Source organism: Condylura cristata, unplaced genomic scaffold (genome assembly GCF_000260355.1).
Source record: "Condylura cristata isolate star-nosed mole 26May11 unplaced genomic scaffold, ConCri1.0 scaffold00008, whole genome shotgun sequence".
Classification (NCBI taxonomy): domain Eukaryota; kingdom Metazoa; phylum Chordata; class Mammalia; order Eulipotyphla; family Talpidae; genus Condylura; species Condylura cristata.
Genome location: NW_004567109.1, coordinates 42,089,329 through 42,110,636, shown reverse-complemented (window position 1 = coordinate 42,110,636; position 21,308 = coordinate 42,089,329). Strand labels below are relative to the sequence as shown.

At 34.4% G+C, this 21,308-nt stretch overlaps 1 protein-coding gene across 1 annotated transcript in view; it reads left to right on the top strand.

Moving 5' to 3' along the window:
• Positions 1-21,308, top strand: part of NEGR1 (neuronal growth regulator 1) — a 738,246-nt gene that overhangs the window by 658,987 nt on the left and 57,951 nt on the right. The window lies entirely within an intron of this gene.

Here is a 21,308-nt window from a genome sequence, read left to right as displayed (position 1 = left end):
TGAAGCATGTTTGTTAGTATGATGCCCATAGACCTGGGATATGGAGAGCCTGGCCTTTGCTGGGCAGGATTGAATGACATTCACACTAGGATGAGAGGTTAAAAAAAAAAAAATTGTGGTGTGAGCTCGTGTTTTCACTTCAAGAAAATAGGTCGAGTCCTGAGTTGGTTGGTCAGTAGAGGTTCTAGTCCCTACTACTCAACCCAGTCCCCATATAACCACTTACATTATGTCCATTATTTCCTTGTAGTCACTCTTCATTATAAACACAGATTCCTTAGTGTTTCCTCATATCTGTTAGTCCAAGATAATGTTAACCTCCTTGCATTCATTATTTACTTAAAAACACCATTTGAACACTCCCTATGGGCCAGATCTGCTGTGAAATATCTGCTCTGTGTACCATTTAAAATGTTCAAACTGTACGTAATAGAAAACGTTAAGTCAAAGTTGCTTAAACAATAAGGAACATTATTTTTTCATATAAAAAAAAAAACAACAACTCCAGAGTAAATTTAGTGACTCTGGAGTCAGCTTTTTCCATTTTTTTTTAACTGTGTTTCGCTAATGACCCTTAAAATAACAAGATTGCCCACCATAGTTGCAGGTTTTCCATACAAATATATCAATATTAAAAGGAAGAAAAGGAATCATTTGTTGTGTTTGTTTTTTGTTTGTTTCATAAATGAAGAGTTATAACCTAGCATTCCTCAACTGTCTTCAATTCACATGTCATTTCTAAGATGTCACTCTCTTACTGTCAAGTCTGATTGATCATATGTTCCTTCTGTTTTTAAACCAATCACAGAGGAGGGAAATGGCATTAGAATATCTAGTCCACTTTAGATTAATGGAGATTTATTCTGTAGTCACTGCACTGTGCCAGCAAAGAACAATATATCTGCTACATTTCATATATATATAATATCTCATTTGGAGGAAAAACAGATGGCTGAAAACTTGAAGCAATGTTCATTTAGGTCACAAATGAATATCTTGGATGTTGATTTTTTTATAATGATGTCATTGACTATGTACATAGCATCATGTTCATATAAATACTATTTAAATAATGCAATTTCATGTTCAATTAGGGAAGTACACGTTGTATTGAAAGAAATATATAATAGCTACCATTAGCTTTAACTAAGTTTTATATAATGTTGGCATTCACTAAAAGAACACAAATCCACAAAAGAAAAAAAATTAAATGATACTTCTTTATTTAAGAAAAAAATTGGAAATATCTGCTATAGATATCACATTGACAGTCTGGAGATTGCTTTATAATGTGCAGAATAATACATAGCACAAATCTATTCAAACTATGAGTCATACATTTAAATTTTAAGTGGGTTAAATAGATTAATACCCAAGTGATAATGTGATTCAGTTTAATTCATAGATTAGCATAAGGTTATGGCTCTATTTGGATGATGAAGGCTTATTTTTTTCTCCCCAAGAAGTGCAATCATTTTAGCTTTATTTCATCTTAGTGCCAAATGTGATGAATTGAAATCTGTGTAGCAAATTCTCCTCCTTTTCAACAGTATGGCTTTGTTTTCACCCCCTCTTATTTTAAAGTAACCCAGATTATCTTGAATAGAAGCTTCCTGGGTATACTCAAGGGAAATAAGACCAGTTAGACAAATTTAGGCTTAGTGAAACAGCTCTGTTTAAGCAGAAAAACAGCTTTTCCTGGGGTTTTACAGTCTGAAAACCCAACTTTAAATCTTGGCTTCATTACTTACCACTATGTGACCTTGGAGCAGTGACACAGCCTTTTTGTGGTTTAGTTCATTTATATGGAGTAGAAAAATTAATAATAGGAAAAATGATACTTTGACAACAAGTGTTCTTTTAAGAAATAATAGAAACCAACTATGAAAATCTTAAATAAAAAGTAATTTATTGAAAAGATACCTTAATGTCAACAAGACACTGAAGAACCAGGGGATGCATGAAGATTAAGAATAAGAAAACTGGAAAAATCAGCCTGGATCAGACTCTACTGCTACTACTTTGGTCTCTGATGATTAACCTCTGTTTTACCTGGAAGACTTAAAATCTCAGGAAAGACTTCTCCATTCACTGAAGTTAGATCATTGTTCCCACCCCATTCAATCCTGATAGAGGAAAAAAAGATATGCTGGCTTCCTTTGGCTTATATTACAGAAACTGTTTCTTTCCAATATTTCTACATATGATGGAAAAGAAGTGATCCACCAAGGGAAAAATATGGTCTATGTTCATGCGCACCTGTTATCTCTAGTCTTCGTAAGAACTATACAAGGTAGGCCCACCATGGTGGTGCAGTGGTTTCAAGCATATCACTATGAAACTATCCATAGCCATGCAGCAAGAGTTCGATCCCTGGCCAGGGAGGTGACCCACATGGTGTGGCAGACCCCTCCTGTTCTGCCCACTGCTCCCCTCAGCAATATATGTCAATGATCTACCTGTTCTGTTCCTCACTCTGTCTCTGGTGAATCCTCTTACCCCCTGCACCTCTGGCCAGCCCACAGTCTGGATGCATAAATAAATAAATCTTAAAAAAAAAAACTCTATAAGGTATTTGAATCTCAGGAAATGGACTCAAAAGTTAAATTTTTCCAACATCAAAATAGTATGTATAATGATAGAGCCAGTCTCAAAACCTAGAAACATTATTTCAAGATTTTATAATATGTTCATTATATCATTTCTGTGGGAAAGAAAACCTTTGATTGTGTTGAATCTTGAATGATAGTTTTTCTGGTTACATTAGTGGTTGTAGGCAATACTCAGAGGTAAAAATTTAAGATGGGTTATCTGAATGATTTGTGTTTGAGGTCAGAGGAAATCTGCTAATAGCGGGAAAAGTGTTACAAGTAATACATGGTACATTGAGGCAAAAATGGCAAAGATATTTGTTTAAGTTAGCCAGAAAATTGCTTCTGTGAGTTATGAATGAAAATGTGGGAAGTGAGAACACTGTTGGGGAGAACAGTGAATACTGAAGAATAGAATGATAACTTTAGAAAAGATTCAAAACCATTTACTTTGATCAAACCCTAATTTCAGAACCTTGGGAAGTCCATCACAAAAAAATTTTGCCTCTGGAAAAATGCTTAGGAACTAGAGATCAGAAAGGAGTATCTGACACTATGAACCCAAGTCTCAATATCACTTCACATGAGCTAAATAAGCTCACACCCTACTGCCTCCCTATCTTTTAAGCAAAGTTCTGAATTTCAGGCTTGCGTGTATTCATCTGATTTGTGGAATAAAATCATGTCAGGAAACCTACCCCCCAGGGGTTCTAGGAATATGTCATTTTTAACTTTATAGTACTGCATTATAGGAAAACACATCAGAATAATGTTGGAAAAAATGCCAAGTGAGCTACTCTACCTACCACACACTGTTAACATATTTTTTAAAATGTACTGTTCAAATAGAGAAAATATGGAATTGGTTGCTACAAATTTATAAATTTTAAAGGAAATCAATGAGTATCTTATGACTTACTAAATTTCAAGGAAAAGTATATTTGTTTGCAAAAAAGAAAATTTTGTTACGTTTTAGTAATTTTTTTTTAATGCAAGCCAGAATAGGAAAGCAGAATAACACATTATGCCTTAAGCAAAGCTTCTGGACAAAACTTTGTCATCCATAAATCAGTGTTATTACTCCTCCGTTAGTTCACTATTTCATTTCAAACAACCCTGTGTGGCTTTCAGATCAGTCAATTTGGCTAATGTTACAAGAAGAATAAAAGAAATAGCATGGAATAGAGTATACAAACACAAAATAGTTTGAAAGACCTGTATTATGAGCAAATAAGTGACTCATGGAATTTAGAATAATAATGTATAAAAGGTAAGAAACCCTGAGATCTAAATAATTAGGAAAGGCTACAACTTAAAAGGATTCTGAGAACAAAATACACATCCGGAAAGAGCTCTTAAGTAGTTATAATATTATACTAACATCAACTGCCTAGGGGACAGAACTGAGGAAAAGAGCAAAGAAAGTAGTTCTTCAGCAGATGGAGAGAAGAATGAATCTTCAGATGTTATTGTACCATTAGAGAAAACATAAGAAAGTAAGACTATTTCATGAAGAATGTCCCCAACTCTGATAAATAATTATCAGTATGTGCATTTCCTAGAATCTGGTATGGTCTTATAAAAATACTGGATTCTTATATATATCTTCTCTTGTTTTCAAATATCTTTTTTTTTTTTAATCTCTATATATTCTCTCAGTTTTTCTGTCTTCATAAGGGATAAAAATGGCTAAGATGTTTTCAATTGCTGTATTACCTCGTAGTTTTGTATAATCAAGTTAATACAGTCTTCCACCTGACCAGTGTCTACACAGTAGCATAAAGCATTGTAGGAAAGAATATTTGAGACTATATAATTTTTATAATAAAGGAACAATAGAATTGTTAGCTATAACTTAGACATATTACTAATGGTGTTCATTGACTGTTGCCAGGAACTGGGCTCAACACAAATTTGCATATGTATTTTTATCTATTCCTTAACCTGATTTGCATTAGAATGGGGGTGAGTGGGGAAACACTGAAATGTCTTTGTGGGACTCATAACATAACTCTGAGAAAAATATTCCAATAAAAACCAGCTTTCTATCAGATGGATGTGAACTAGCTATAAAGAAAGACTCCAGAGACTAGAATTTAGAGCAAGACCTATCTCCTGTCTAGAAGACTGTGTTTGAATTTCAGTGTCACCTTGGTAAGGCATGTGCTAACATTAATTGAAGTATCAGCTAGGTTATTGAAAAGATCCTCTTCCAAACCTTCCTTATTTTTTCTCAAACTTAAAGATGTAGGTTGAATTTCTTGTCATTCACCATGAAAATTATATAGTAAAGGATATGACCAGAAGGCAGAAGGATATCAGAGGAATGACTTTGCCTTTACCCTTCTTTTTTGTCCTCCCACATATCTTTCTTGCTTTGCTCTTTCTCCTCTTGCATCCCATCTACCCCCATAATTACCTACTAACTAAGCAAAACCTAAAATTACCAAGGTTAGAATCTTGTTACTTATCTCACTGAACCAACCTCAATTTGGGAGAATAGTTAATTTTTTTTATCTCTGTTAGAAAACACTCTGTCAATTATTGCCCCTGACCTAAAAAATATCACCTCCAAAATTTAAAGTCTTGCTGTGGCTTATTCAGTTTCTCATGAAAGTTGGGAATTGCTCCTCATATAAAAAAATTTTGAATCAACTATGTATATTACCATGATAAATTCTTTATGAGTTAAGAAAAGTAGCGTCTTGCCTTTGTTGTTGACAAACTGTATGATTTTGAATTTATCTTCCATCCCCTCTGGGCCTGTTTCTCCATCCTTATAAAGAGGGTGTTATGCTAAAAGACTTTGATTTGTATGATCTGCTGCAGATGTGCCCAGCTATGAAAGGATGGAAGATTATTAATACTATTCAACAGTGGTTGATAATATTTTTAAAGGGAAAACCTACATTGAGATTCAGCAATAAATTGTCTTAGAACATTTTAGTTGCACACACTTTCTGGTAATATCCAATATATTAAAGGCCATTTGTAAGGTTTTCATATCTTGATTTATTCTAGTCTAGGATTGCTTTCTGAAGGGATAATCTCATTTATGATATTGCCTTTTTAAGATGTTGCAGCATTATACAGAAAGACAAATTTATACTGCCTGTTAAATGCAAATGATCACTATTTTGAAGAAATAATTTGAAGGCTATTTTATACAGACATATAGATATTCTTACATATTTAAGGGTTACAGAAAGTAGCAATAAACAAAATTAGTTGACCCTGAGGATAAAAATAAAAAAATACATTATATGACAGAATGAATGTCCCAATAGCACTAGAGGTTAACATCTAGCTGATATTTTATCCATATGCCCAAAAGGAGTCACGTTAAGAATGTATGCATTTTCATGAAAATTGGAATACATAAAGCTGAAATATAATGGAGGCCTGCTATCAGTAGATCTAGTTTTCAATCTTAAGGTCCATAGTCATATATAAAGAAGAATACAGTATGGAGCTGATCAATTTACCTAAAAAAAAACTATTAAAAAAAACCTCTGTTTATACTCTGCAGAAGCACATCAGTTATTTTGCAGAGTATAGAAGATGACCTCTACATTTTTGCTCTTTAGTCCTAAGGAAAGTAATCTATGTGATGGAAATTCTTAGTGAAAGTGCCATTTTAAAACCTTTTAGATGTACTATTGTAGAAATGACTGTCAAATGCTAGGCACTTTCATTTAATTTGTGTGTTTTAAGCCAAAACAAAGTCTTAACTATTTAAAATCCACTGTTGTTAGTTTTCTTTGAACAGAGATGGAATATACCTGACATAGGCTGACATTCTGTCGCTCAAACTATGAGAACTTCCTCTAACCCTGAACATGGCCTTAGAAAATTATTTAAGTCAACTTTGATAAATAACAAAAAGATTAACTAAATTAGTAATATTGGTTAATCAATTTGTGGTGACTTTCAGGCTTTAGACTCTTACTCATCATGCCATACACACATATGTATACAATTGTTTGTACATACTTATGTGTATGCATGTATTTAAGCCTCACTGAAGTGCAACTATCTCTATTATGGATTATTGCAAAGTTACATAAGTGGACACCACACAGCTAAAATATCAATAGTCTATACTGTGGTTTCTCTTCAGATCATATAAATCTATTGCCTTTTAAAATGTCAATAGTCTGTTCCCAGCTTTTAAAACAGAAATTGCATAATCTCATTCCTTTCCCAAATAATGTAATATATACAGATGTTGCTTTCAAATGATGTAAACCTGAAGCCTATATAGTGTTATAAACCAATGTCACTTCAATTCAAAAATCAAAACAAAAAATTAGAACTTTCAATAGGTTTCCCTTGCACTTGGAATAAAATCTCAAGACCTTGTAACAGTCTACATTACCCTATGTGATCTGGCTCTCTGCCATTGCTCTGATTTCACTTCCTACTTCTCTCCCTTTACCTGTTCTGCTTCAGTCAACCAGATTGGCCTTTGTGCTAGTTCTGGAACATGCCCAGATGGACGAACTGTCTCATTGTCTTTACACTGGTTGTTCCTCTTCCAGAAAGCATGACTTCTTCACATCTCATCTGAGCTCTCTCTCTCTCTCTCTCTCTCTCTCTCTCTCTCTCTCCATCTCGTACCATTATTCTCAATTTCCCTTCCCTGATTTATTTTTCATTAATAAAATAAATAGTTATGCTCAGACCCTTCTTGGTGGAGCAGTGGATAAAGCACAGTACTATGATGCTATCCGAAGCCTCTGCAGCACAAGTTCGATCCCTGGCCAAGGAGGTGACCCATATGGTTCAGCAGACCTCTCCTATCTCAGCTGCTGTTCCCCTCAGCAGTGTACTTTGTCAAGCTGTCTGTTGTGCTACACACTCTGTGTTGGTGAATCCTCTCACCCCTTGCACCTCTGACCTGTACCACAGTTCTTGCTTGCATAAATAAATAAAATATTTTAAAAAAGAAGTAGTTACGCTTCTAAGTTGTCTTTTGACTACAACTTAAATTTCACCAGAGCAGTGCTTTATTCACAACACCTAGTACCTGTGTGTAAAGTAAGCTGTCAGTGGTTTATTGTGTAAATGTCTATTTAACTCTGTGCATTAATAATAACTACAAAAACTGAAGAAGTACACATGTGAAGTGATAGGTATTGAAATAATCCTGATAAACATAATTTTATATGTCATGTCCAGTTTACAGTCTTGCCATTTGTGGTTTCAAAGTGACAGGTACCAAAACACTTTTAATTCATGATGATGTCAGAATCCTCTAGTGGCAGTCAGAGTCCTCTAGTGGCACAAAATGCTATAAAAAACTAAATAAGGCCCTCCCTGGTGGCGCAGCGGGTTAAAGCACAGCACTGAGAATCTACAAGCCTCTTCCTCATGAGTTCGATTCCCGCCTGCCCCAGAGGTGACCACATGGCGTGGCAGATCTCTCCTGACCAACCCGCTGCTCCCCTCAGCAGTGTACTTCGTCGATCTGCCTGTTCTGTTCCCCACTCTGTCTCTGGTGAAGCCTCTCACTGTCCCTGAGCCTCTGGCCTGTACCCTAGTTCTGTGTGCATCTTTAAAAAAAAATTTAAAAAAATAAATAAATGAGAAATATAGAAAGACAGACAGAAAAATTTCATAATCATATTATTTGATACTAGTATTTCTTTAAAATCATGATTGCTTTCTCGACAAATACTTTTTTTAAAGATTTATTTATTTATGCATACAGAATTGGGGTACAGGCCAGAGGTGTGGTGGATGAGAGGATTCACCAGAGACAGAGAGGGGAGCAGAACAGGCAGATTGACAAAGTACACTGCTGAGGGGAGCAGCAGGCGGGTCAGGAGAGGTCTGCCACGCCATGTGGGTCACCTCACAGGCCGGGAATCAAAGTCACACTGTAGTGGTGAAAAGCTTCATAATGTGGTGCTTTTAACCTGTTGTGCCACCAGGGATAGTCCTGTATGTGGATTTTTAATAAGGAAATATTTTATGAATTAGAAAAATAAATTTCTTCACTGTTACCTACTACCTAACAGGTTTTTTTCCTGTTTTGTTTAGAATGAATTATGGCATGTGCTTTTTTTCTTCCCATGTTAAAAAAAAAAAAGTTTCACAATTACTCATCCCCAAATACCTTTCTGCTACTGTTTCCAAAACTAGTTATTTAATATTAATGTGCTTTTGCTTTGGCACCAGTGAAGATGAACAGCTATTTATGGTGTGGGTTTTGTTTGTGTCTTTTGGCTATATAGTATATAGAGGTATCAGTATGAAGAGTTAATAGTGCTTTAACAAATAAGCAGAGGTTTAATCTTCATTGATCTTGATACAGTATTACATTTATGAAAAGACGACTTAGTGCTGGAAATGAGATGGTACATTAGTCCTGAAGCTCAGTGGTCTGTAACTTGCTTCGGAAATTCAGTTTCTGGTCTTCAGGATTTGCTAGTGTCCAGCTAATAAAGAGACAGTGAGGGAAAAAATTAAGCTCAGAGGAAAAAATTGAACAGCAAAGTCATGAATGAACTTTTACTTGCAAAATGACTGAAAATATAGTTCTTCACCAAGCACACAAATAGAGCAAAACCAGCAAAGAATTTAAATAAAACATATTTTTACAATAACAATCTTCAAATAAATGTTTAAATGGAAATTTAAAAAATGGATAGGATAGAATTAAGAAAATTGTTTCCTAAGATTTTATATTTCTTACCAAGATAGTTTGCAAAGTAATTGTGTTTTTAAAGAATAGATGGTGGATAATTCTATAGTTAGTAAAGTCTTCCCTGTTAGCAATATCTAGCTATTCTAATAAATCCATATACCTACGGAATGCCAGTCAGTTCAAAAGTTTTGTTTTAGTTTGATATTCAACAGATACAGTTCATTTTTACTACTTTTCCCTTTTATTGAAGGGAAACATAAGGAAGCAAAATCTCTCAATTCTGTACATGCACTATTTGTACACAAACCCAGAGGAGGGTGCAGTTATTCAAATGATGAAGGTCTCAAAGAGACAAGGCATGAAGGATAGAAAAAAGAATGGAATACAGTTCACCAAAATATCTGTCTAACGGAGATAAATTTAGCACAGAATTTTATCTAATTCCATTTAGTAGGTGAGCACTAATTTAGCACTTAATGTGCCCACATCTGGGGTACGTTCTGGAGGAAATCAGCACAGGAAAGCATGGAAAGGTCTGAACCTGAGTTTCCTGATAACCTTTTCCTGCTGACCAGCTATGTGACTTCATGCAAGTGCTACCAACACTGCTCTGACTGTGAAAGCTTAACAACAATGCCTACCTCATTGAGTTGTGGGGTGAAATCATATGAAGTAACCAATACAAAATAGTCATTATCTTGCTTTTAAGAAGCATTAGCTGTTGTTACTTAAAGGAATTATAATTTAATAGAAGAAACATGAGATTTGGTTATAAAGAAAAAAAACAAACAGATTCCAACTTTTACTAAATATTTGATTTTTCAGTAAATTTTTTGATCTCTCTGATCCCTTGTTTCATTACTTCTAAACTAGAAGTTAATATGTCTTGTTTTCTCAGGGTACTTTGAGAGAATTAAGTAGTAAGGATATAAGATGCTAAGTGTAATTCTTGATATAGTCAGAATTCATAGCTGATTATGTTAAATATGTTTTCTTGTTTCTCCATAAGGCACAGACCCACCTGTCTGCCAATTGGTGCTGAGGCAACATAGTATTGTGAATAAAAGCAAGCACTTGGATGCCAGATGCCCATGTTTAATGCTGTTAGTACATTTCATTCATTCAGTCAGAAAACAAGTATTGCCTACTCATTATGTGCCATCACTATGCCAGGTCTGGGGCACAACAGTAAACAAATATGCCTGTATGGAGTTCTCCTTCTAAAAGGAGGAAACAAGAAATAAACATAATAAATAATTACACAGTAGACCAGGTGCTAAATGCGATCCCAGAAAGCAATAAAGAAAAAACAAGATACGGAGGGAATGAAGAAGTGAGGGTGAGGTAAAGAGAGAGATAAAGAAGGACATATCATTGGTGTAGAACAAATAATAGGGACAGCGATTTACAATTTTACTTACTTGTTAATTATTCTAATACCAGAAGTAAGTTACTTAACTTATCTGACTTCATTTTTATCTATAAAATATGGAAAATAGTAGGTTGAATTCCATGTAAGCAATTAAGAACAATGCCTGCCATGTATCAAGCACTTAGTATTGGCGAGAATCCTCATCCTCATCATTATAATTGTTAATAGTGAATCAGGAAAAATATAGTAACTGCAGCTATATGGATTGACTCATATGTAGTCTATCAACTTCATTGTTTTCAGGCCATTATAATTCACTTTCAAAAGCCTGAAAATGTTAAATCAATCATCCTTGAAAATTTCATGACCAAGTAAAATGTAGATTAAACCATGTAAAAGAAGTACATTCAAAGTATACCAAACAGTTGTGCATTATAATGTTTGCAGGCAAGCAATCATAGAGCTACCAGGAAACTTTAATAAGCAGCACTACCAATGTAAATAAAACAATGGCAGTTAATTGCACGTTGATAGGGAAAAAAAGGAGTCCACCAATCAAGGACCTCTAATTTTCTCATGAATGAGAGAATACAAATAGTTTCAAGTGTATCTACTACTTATAAGTAAAGATTTTAAGCAAGAGATATTTAAGCCATAACCCAATTGGAGCAGGGTAGGTATGAAAATAGTTTCCCAGAAGCAAAGTTTTCTCCCTAAAGCATATATTTACCATAATTGCCCATCACAATGTAGAATTGAGTGTCAGAAGGACCTAATAAAAATGAATAAATAACACCTAGATTCTTATTAAATATTTAGCCTGTCTGGAAGAGAAAACAAACAAGTGAGACATACTTTTAGAATGACTTTTTCTATTGATTGATTCTACAGGATAGTGAATTTATCTGGATTACATCCTACCAGACAAAATGGGATGCTGATTTTCTGATTGGTTTTTCCATCCCATGTCAGGGGTCAGCTGTGGTGCATAAGTGCAAGAAATGTGGCTGGTGAAGAGAGAAGCAAGCAAGAATAAGATAGTAGGAAACTAATCAAGGCCAAATAAAGAAGCAAACTGAAGATCATTAGAGCAGATTTAACTGACCTGTGCAGCTCATCAGCCCCAGGGATAAGTAGTTAAGATTTGGAAACTCATAAACCTGATCAGGTTCTTTTATTTATGTTAATAAATTGAACTGATCATTTCTGCTAAATTCAAATGAAAAAATATTATTAATACATAAACTTTATACTAAGGTTACACATCTTACATGTTTTAAGCAGTTTGTAGCTAAATTTTAAAATGTTAAAGAAAACTGAAATAATTTAATAAAAAAATATAGGCTTGTGTAAGTAATGATTTTAGATGTTTGTTCTAAGCTGGTAATTTTGCAATATATAAAGTTAACATATTATATGTTATCATTTCTACCGCAGTAAAACTAGAGGGGGAAGAGGGACAGTAGAGGGATAACTTTAGGAAAGGTTTGATCTATCTGTTCATAGAATGTCACTGAAATAATTTTTCCCTTTTTCTGAATATCTATATTCCATGCTATTAATTCCCTCCTTAGTTATCTGTTAGTGCCTACTAACATTAAAAGTGCAAATTTCCCCTCTGTAGTAGCAAAATTATACATCATTTACAGCCCTCCTATTCGCTATCTATATCCAATACTATTCAGGGAGGCGATGAAGGATATTATAGACTTGTTTTCACTCCATGGCCCAAAAATGATTTATTCACTATGCCAAGAGTAATAGTAAGTTATGCCAATATGTGAACTCATGTAGGAGAATCAGTCTATCCAAACTGAAAATTTAAAAAAAAACTGCTATCTTCAAATAAATATCAAGTTACTGTGGGTAAAGGAGAAAGAGATAGGCACTGGGAAGGCAATTAAAAGAAAAAAAAACTTAAGTGTTCAAATTTCTAATTACTAAGAGGTTTTTATATAATAGTAAAGAGTGTTAGTATATTTGCAAATAATTGTAACTTTGAATGATTTTCATTAGGCAAATGATGTCCATGGAAATTATGAAATCCTTTAAATGTGATGCCAAGGAATTGAAGTTTTACCCCTTCTATTGGATATACTGAAGAATTTTAATCAGGACATAATGTGCCACCCTTTGCATTCTTTAGGATGGCCAAGGTATTTTTATATCACATATACACATACATGAACACACAACATCTTTAGTTTGCAACCACAGTTGTGGTTATTTAATGCAAAAGAGGTTAATGGAATGAGAGGAGTTCAGTTCCTATAGAAAAAATAGTGGGACAAGGATAAAGGCAGTATTTGTCTTGTGATGGACCTATAAAAAAAAAATACTGATTCAACAGTGAAAACACCGATAAAATGATACAAGAAAATTACAAGGACATCAGGGTTTTTTTTTTTATTGCTGTTTTTTAATGCTTGTGTCCTCAGATTCCTGTAAGTTTTTATCTTTTTAATCTTGTTTACCAAGAAAAACAAACAAAAACACAATCACCCAGGTAAAATGTCATTGTCTGATTATTGGGATATCTTCTGTGTTTCTCAGATAACAGAGAACAAAAACGAAATCATATACTAAAAATAAATATAACAAAGCATCATAAACTAAAAAGAGAACAAATAACCCAAGCAGAGGGCCATGGAGCTGCAAGTAAGGGCTTTACCTACTGTTAACTCTCCTTCTCCTTGAAACCACTCTCCTGTCCATGTACCAAACATGCAGCTAACTAGACTAACATAACTGTACACTCTCTCCAATAAATTCAGTAGACAGGCTTAAGTAAAAGGTGAAAGAGGAGGTCCCAGCCGAGCAGGTCTGGTGGCAGCCAGCCATACTGCAGGCATAAACAGTGCTATTAGAAGGCAAGATCATGGATTCCATTTGAGGTGAGAGTCAGGAAATGTCAACTTGCCTTCAGTGATCTGGCCGCCTCAAGGGAGACAATTAACGCAATGTCACCAAAAGCAAACCTCAGCCTTTGACCAATCCCTGTGAAAGGCAAAATACAGCTTTTCATACACAGTTGTCAAGAAACCTGCTGAACAGAAGCATCTGCCAAATTTTCTGCCCTAAAGATGGGTTTCTAGTAAAAGTCAACAAAATTTGTTGCTAAAACATATGCAAAAGCAGTCTTTGAAATTTCTTTGAAGGTTAAATTTCAGTTAACCTTGCATTATCAATATTAAGCAAGACTTTTTAAAAACACTTTAAAACTTCACAGGTTAAACAATTTATTAATATAAGGAATGCTCACCAGTGACCTTGGTCAAAATTAAATTGATTCATAGACAGCATTCTTCTGCCATCTATATATCAATATAGTATATATCAACCTTATATTGAATAATACACATAGGGCCCTCCCTGGTGGTGCAGCGAGTTAAAGCACAGCTCTAAGAAGCTAATGCCACTTCCACATGAGTTCTATCCCCGCCTGCCCCAGAGTTGACCACATGGTGTGGCAGACCTCTCTTGATCCGCACGCTGCTCCCCTCAGCAGTGTACTTTGTCATTCTGCCTATTCTGAACCTCTGGCCTGTACCCTAGTTCTAGATGCACAAATAAATAAATCTTAAAAAAAAATACACATAACTGACAAACCAGGGAAGGAAGTAAACTTATAAATTCATGAATTGCGTGAGCATACATTAAATATTTTATTTTTAACTGTTGCCAGTTCAGAGAGTTCCCAAAACCACCCTCAAATTTAACGATTCTTGAGAAATTCACAAAATTTACTGAAAGCTGTTATACTTGTGATTATTGCTTAGTACAGCGAAAGGGTTCATATTAAAATCAGAAAAGTGGGGGTGAGTTCAAGAAAGGTTCCAAATTGGAGCTTCCAGTATTCTCTCCCCAATGAAGCTAGACCGTATTACTTTCCCCATATTGATATGTAACAGCATGCACAGAGCATTACCAAGAAAAGAAACTCGGCCAAACTTTGAGATACATCATGTAGACACAGTTAGTGACCCAAAAGAGAGATCTGAATTCCCAATCCTTCAGATGATAGAACTGATACTATGTTACCCAAAGTCTCCTACTCTAAATCACATTACTGAGATGGTTCAAAGCCACCAAACCACATGTCTAGTCCAAAACTCCTAGGCAGAGAGATCTTCCATTTAGACATGAAGTACCATAGACAGAGATATTGCATATCAGAAACCAGGAGAAAAGGAGAGACCTCTTCTAGAGTGAGGTTTAAATACTCACTATGAAAGGAAGTATATGAGTATACTTTTTATGAGTATAAAATATGAGTGTGTATATTATTCTCTTATTGTATTTTGGGTTTTATCATCAAAAATGAATGGTAGAAAACAGGCATGAATCAAGAATTGACTCTACATTTTATTATCACTATTAAAGACAATATGATCTTCTCTTTTTTCTTTCTTGCCATTCAGTTATAAACCAATCAAGTAACACTTTCTCTATGTTGATAAAATGAAGAGGTCATGAGGTTATGAATATTATCTTTTAGATAATCTCAAGAAATTATGATTTATAAGAATGCTTAGATATTCTTCAAAGAAGAACACATTTGACAGAGGACTAGAAAAAATAGAAAAACCATCTTACTATAACCTCTGGGCAGAACTTTCATAGTAATGTCATTTTGGAGTAGAGGGAGAGAGTGGGTAGAAAGGAACACCTGCATAGTCACAGGTGGGCAGAGGCCTGCAGCCCCATACAGTCTCTGCACAGTTATAGACGTCTTCTCTTTGGGAAGGGCTCAAAGATCTTGTGAGCCTGGGCTTGTTGATTTTCTGTAGAATCTGAAAGGGACCACCAATATTCTACAGCGGGCTCCATCACCTTATCTTTCACCTTTGGGGTCCATGCTCTAGACAAGTCTACAGCAGTCTGCTATCTGCTTGGATCCTATGCTTTGTAATCTAGGCATTGGTGCCTAAAGATCTTGGTTTTTATAGCTGAGTCAATGGCTATGCTAATCCCTTCTAACCCCAATTCCCTTTGTGATACCTGTGATCCCAATCCCGTGATGCCTCCTTTCTATTCCTCTATCAATAGGAGAAATCAAGTTTATAAACACCAAATTCTATTGCTATGACATGATCCTAACTCTTGAAATTAAATCCTAAATATGTGAACAAGTGAAGGTGATAGAAATAGATAACTAGATATCTTAAAGTGCAACACTGAATTATTAGAATACAAATGAATAAATTAGGTAACAACAAATTTTTATCAGAAATGAAAAGGGATATAAGTGGTTAAGTAAACTGTGATAACATCTTTTCTTTTAAACTTTAGACTCTGATTTACTATCAAAGAATTTGTGGTTACCAGAAGGAAGGGGGAAAAGGGGTAGGCAAATCAAGGTAAAGTGGTTGACTGTACAGAGAAGGGTAGAACTTTTATTGGTAAATTTAGTGTAGTATATTATAGGTAGTTATTTATAATGACACATCCTGAAACTTATGTAGTGTTATATAGTGTAATGTTACTTTGTACAAATTTATTTTTAAAACTTTTTAAAAATAATATTCTGGTAGGAGTGTGTTATTTCTGCTTAAACAGATAAAGTCTCATGCTTTTTCTAAAGTTTTTCAGAAAACATTGTATTCAGGCATACTAGTTAAGTCGAGATCTCTTATTTAATTTCTATAATTTTGAGCAATTTTTACTATATCCAAGATATTCAGATTTATTGTATATCCAAGAAAAAAATTACACATCTTTAGTATATAAATAATATTCAAGATATTTTACTCTTGTCATGGAAATCTTAGTGCAATCTAATCAGTATTCTACATTATTTACTTTTTATTTGGAAAAGGTTTGCTTGAGAATATAACTTAGAATATTTTCCAAACTTACTTTAAACTTCTTTGAAGAAGAACCTGCGTTTTGAATCATATTTAGGAAATATTTAATAGTTATCTTTTAAAAAGTAAAATACTTTCATTCTTTTAATCATAAATTATTTAATTTTCTAGAAAAGATCAAAGACTAATATAAAACCCATGTATACATTCATCAGGTCTAATACTTCCAATCACTTTTGTGGTATGATTGAACCCCCTTTTTCTTTTACCCTGTACTCCCCATTCTTGAAATTAGGATTTCTCTTTATCACTGATGGATATGTACACTGATAAAAAATGTGTATTTGTGGATATTGTTTTTAAATTTTACCTTCATTTTATTCTTTCCTAATCAGATGCCTCTTTTTTCACTGTTTTTTTATTTGTTGATTTGAAAGTTAACCATTAATATTTCTTTAGATGGTTTCCCTTACATTTTAGCATGTACAAATAACTACAAATTTTTCTAATTTGTTTAAATATGTTCAGTAGCCTTTTCCCAAGCAAGAAAAGAAACTTAATATGGTTTTCTTATTCATTGAATAGCCTCTTTCTCATTCCCCTCCCCAACAACCTCCCTTACACACCCAGTCCTCCTTGTACTGTTTGGAATTTTCACTTTGCTGTTTAATCCTAAACATACAAATGCATCCCACATAAGCACACATTTCATTTTCCTTCTTTCTTCAAAAAAGTAACAGGTTAATTCCAAACTGTTCCACTTTTTGTGTTCTCTGCTAGATCTTGTTGTTTTGGTTTTTGTTTTTTGGTGATTTTTTTTGGTATTGTCACTCCACTGGGATAACTTTTCCTTTTGCTCAAGTACATTTTTTAATTCTTCTAGTGAGAGTGTGGGTGGCAAAGTCTCTTAGGAATGCTTGAAATTTTGTTTAAGATTTTAAATGACAGTTGTTTTAACCCAAACTATCAAATTGTCAAAGAAAACGCCTGCACGTTATGGCTCTTACCCACCACCAAACTATACTAATTATTCTAAAGATATGGGCAAGCAGCCAACTCAGGCAAAACATTCATTCCCTGCAGGAATTCAAAACCAATGTATGAAGCTTCCAAAAATGTTTCTTTCTTTCATTTAAGATGTCTTTATTTCAGATAAATAGAACAGTATTGAACAATATATGCTAAATTGTTCACAAAGAAGCCAGTAAGGATTTGCAGTTCTTTCCTTTTGCACTCTGATAATTACGGAGATAGGGAAATGCTTAGGTGACTACTTCCCATCCTCCATCAAACCACGCCCCATAAATCCATAAAGTCCCAGTTCATGTACAAGACAGCAATCTAGTATATCCTATATAAACCATTTTCTAGTGGAAGACTCCCTATCTGTAGTAAATATAATATCACACTACAGAGAAGTCAGTTCAAGGTCTTTGGCATGTTTATAAGGAAGTGAGTTGAAGGACAATCATGCACACCCCTAGTACGCCAAGCACCTAACTCACCTACCATATCTCCAGTAGATATTAAATAAATTGCAGGCTTGGTGTTAACCTTGTTTCCCCTCATTTATTTCATGGGATGTCTAATTCTGTGTTGACAGGCATTTTGTTTTTGATTTTGATTTTTTCCCTCTGTACTTTAAGGTTATCACTCATTATCTTCTGACATTCACTAATGAGAAATTTGCTGTCAGTCTAATTGTTGTTCCTTTGTAGGTGATCTCTTCTCTAGTTCTATTCATTTTTAAGATAATCTCCTTAATATTGCCCTGCACAGGTTCATTATAATGCTGTAATGTGTCTGAGTATGTATTTAATTTAATTTATCTTGACAGATATTTAATGAGCACTTTCAATCTTTGTACTCAAATGTTTATTTCTGGAATGATCATCTGTTTCCTTATCAAGTATTGTATCCCTATTACTCTATTCCCAGTTTTCTTCTGCAGAAATTTGTATAGATAACTTTTAGAGTCCATTAGCCTAACTTCTCTTTTATTTATCTGCATATGTATTCATGAACACATTTTTAAAAACACGTTATCATTCTAGCTGTGAATCTCTCTTATGGTTCACTTTATTTCTGCACCACTCTCCCAAGTTTGTATCTTCAGTCTTTTAATTATTTACTTTTAGAACACTACTACAGTTTTTTCCGTATTAATATCTTTACTGAGGTGTCATTGATTTACAACATTGCATGTGATTCAGTCATAAGCCTACACTTCTTCAGATATGAGTGACCACACCACAACCATCACCAAGGCATACATAGTCTACATGTTTTGTGTTATGATTCCTTCTTCTTTGAATGACATATAAACTGATACTCAGAACTATTAGTCATACTCCTTTCAAAAATCAGAGGAAGCAAAATAGATTTTCTTTTTCCTACCACCAAATTTCATGGAGTCATGAATGAAAGATTTCCAGTGTGCTTCTCATTCTACTAAAAGGGAAACCAAGGGACTTTCTATAGCTTGATTCTGCTACCTAGAAACATAATAGAGCTGCAGATAACTAAGTTGCTTCCAACTTTCAGGTCCCTAAATGATTGTGGAATGCTAATCAATATGTCTCTTTGAGGTACACGTCTCACTAGACAAACAGAAATTTCATCTTCCTTGGCACAGTCATGATTCTGTAGTATAAAGAATCAAGGTGTTCATATTTTGAGACTTCCTTTTGGCTATGTTTAGGTAGACTTATCAGTAAACCATGGGAGATAGGTAAATTGAAAGCTCAAGTTAGTAAGTACCTCTAAGTTAGAAATATTTTAAAATACTAGAAATATAACTGCTTTACTTATTGTGGTATCTTTAACACAATTCCATTCTTTTGGCCATTTTACCCTTCCTCTTTTAATAATTGACTCAAGTCAAGTAAAGACCTGTGTTTAAGAGAGATCATTCTTCAAAGACAAACCTTCCCCTAAAGGCAAGAAAAACAAAATATTCTAGGCAAAGAGGGGAGTACAATGACAGAGCAGAGCAAGGTCAACACCAGCAAAGTCAAGCACTCACTGATTACACAAAGGGGATTAAAATCAGGCACTTCAGTTTTACAGTGATTCCCAAATGACTGGTTCCCACTAACTAAGTTAACATCTTGAGAGTGATAGCTAACAGAGTACACAAAATATGTGTTCACATCAAAAACTGTACATAGAGGACAGGATCCAGCAACCTCTGGTTGCAAAGTTCCCTAATTATCACTGTTGGTACAGACTGAAGACAGATCTTAAAGTAAAAGGAGTCAATGGAACCACAGAGATCATTGAATCCCCACTGTTTTCTCATGAATCCCATGAATGTTAGTTCTGGTGAAAGCTAAAGGGAAGGGAATTCTGGTTTGAGGAAGCAATGAATCATGATATCTATATAAAGTAGGTGTTTGCCAGGTTGTCTGGGACATAGGGTAGGTAAAAGAGAATATGAGGAGGCAAAGATAGTGGGTTTAAATATCTGGAAGATCTGCATTGACAGGTTGAAAGGAATGCTGGCACACACTGTTGTTTTGGAATTGAAGAATTTGTGGATAAATACTGGCTTCTCAAATGTCCTTAACATAATCTCGTGGTAAGACAGTATTGAGTTTGTTGCTCATTTAGTTAATTATGTCCACAGATTTGCTAGTCTCTCACAAGGGGAAGGCAAAGTCAGATTTTGTGGAGGATTGATAATTGGTTTACAGTAGTTTTTCAGTGTGGAACTTAAGATTAAGTTTGCCTAAAAATAGCAATAGAATGGAATTGGTGGTCACAGCAAGGAGAGTATTTTGAGATGAGGAGTGCAAACTACCTCATTGTATAAATTATTGATACTTTTTCATTGAAGACTTAGTGAGTCTCTTGGAAAATCCACGTAGTGAATAATAAATCTTGTTTATTTTTTGGTCCAAAAATTACCTTTGTTCATAAAGAAAATGGACTAGCAAGGTCAGCTTAAAGTAACTAGTAAACTATGTAGGGATAGATGATTTCAGTTTTCAGAACTATAAGAAGTTATTGAGCACAGACACAATGATAGTTGTATTTTACAAAGACTTTTATTTGCATTTGCAAATGGAATGACAAAATGTGTGAGTGACTGAAAACAGTAATGATAGATTAAGAGGAAATCAAAAAGAAAGAAGAAACAGTTGGGTAGATTGTTAGTGGTGGGATGAGAGAAGATAAAAGAACATTGGGATGACAGAAAAATAAAGGTGGTGCTAAATTTGATATCTGAATAACTACTAGATGGTTAATCTACTAACAGAAACCAAAGTTTCTCAGATCTTTTATGAAGATTGCCCATTTTTTACACATTTTTTGAGCACTTTCTATGCCCGCTCATTGCGTCTTTGCCCTGGCTGCCAATTAGGATGCAAAAATACTAATGTCTGGGACCTACCTTCTCCAGAACAATTGAGCTTACCTATATTACATCAAAGTGTTTTAAAAACTCCCAGGAGATCTTGATGCACCTTCACTGCATCAAGTATAGATAGACCCTGATGGTGAATACTGACATCTAGTGTTCCATCCTTGATTTCAAGCAACTTAGACTTTAGTTGGAAGAGAGTAATCCGCTAAAATCCAATTCCCTTTACTTCACACAGATTTGTGATAGCACCAAGCCCCTTCAGGACATTTAGCAAATAAAGAACAAAAAGTCTTTCTCAGTTTGAAAATAAAGTTACATATGATCATATTTTGTAATTTTGGCTAAATATTAGTCTTTATTGTGTAATATTAACAATTTATAGTCACCACTGTGTCAGTGCTGAAAAGGACCAACTTCCCTGTAATATACAGCACTTAATGACTTTAGCTCGAGTACTCTTAAACATGCAGTAACCTTGTAATAATTTTGAACACTAAAATTAATATATTTTAATACC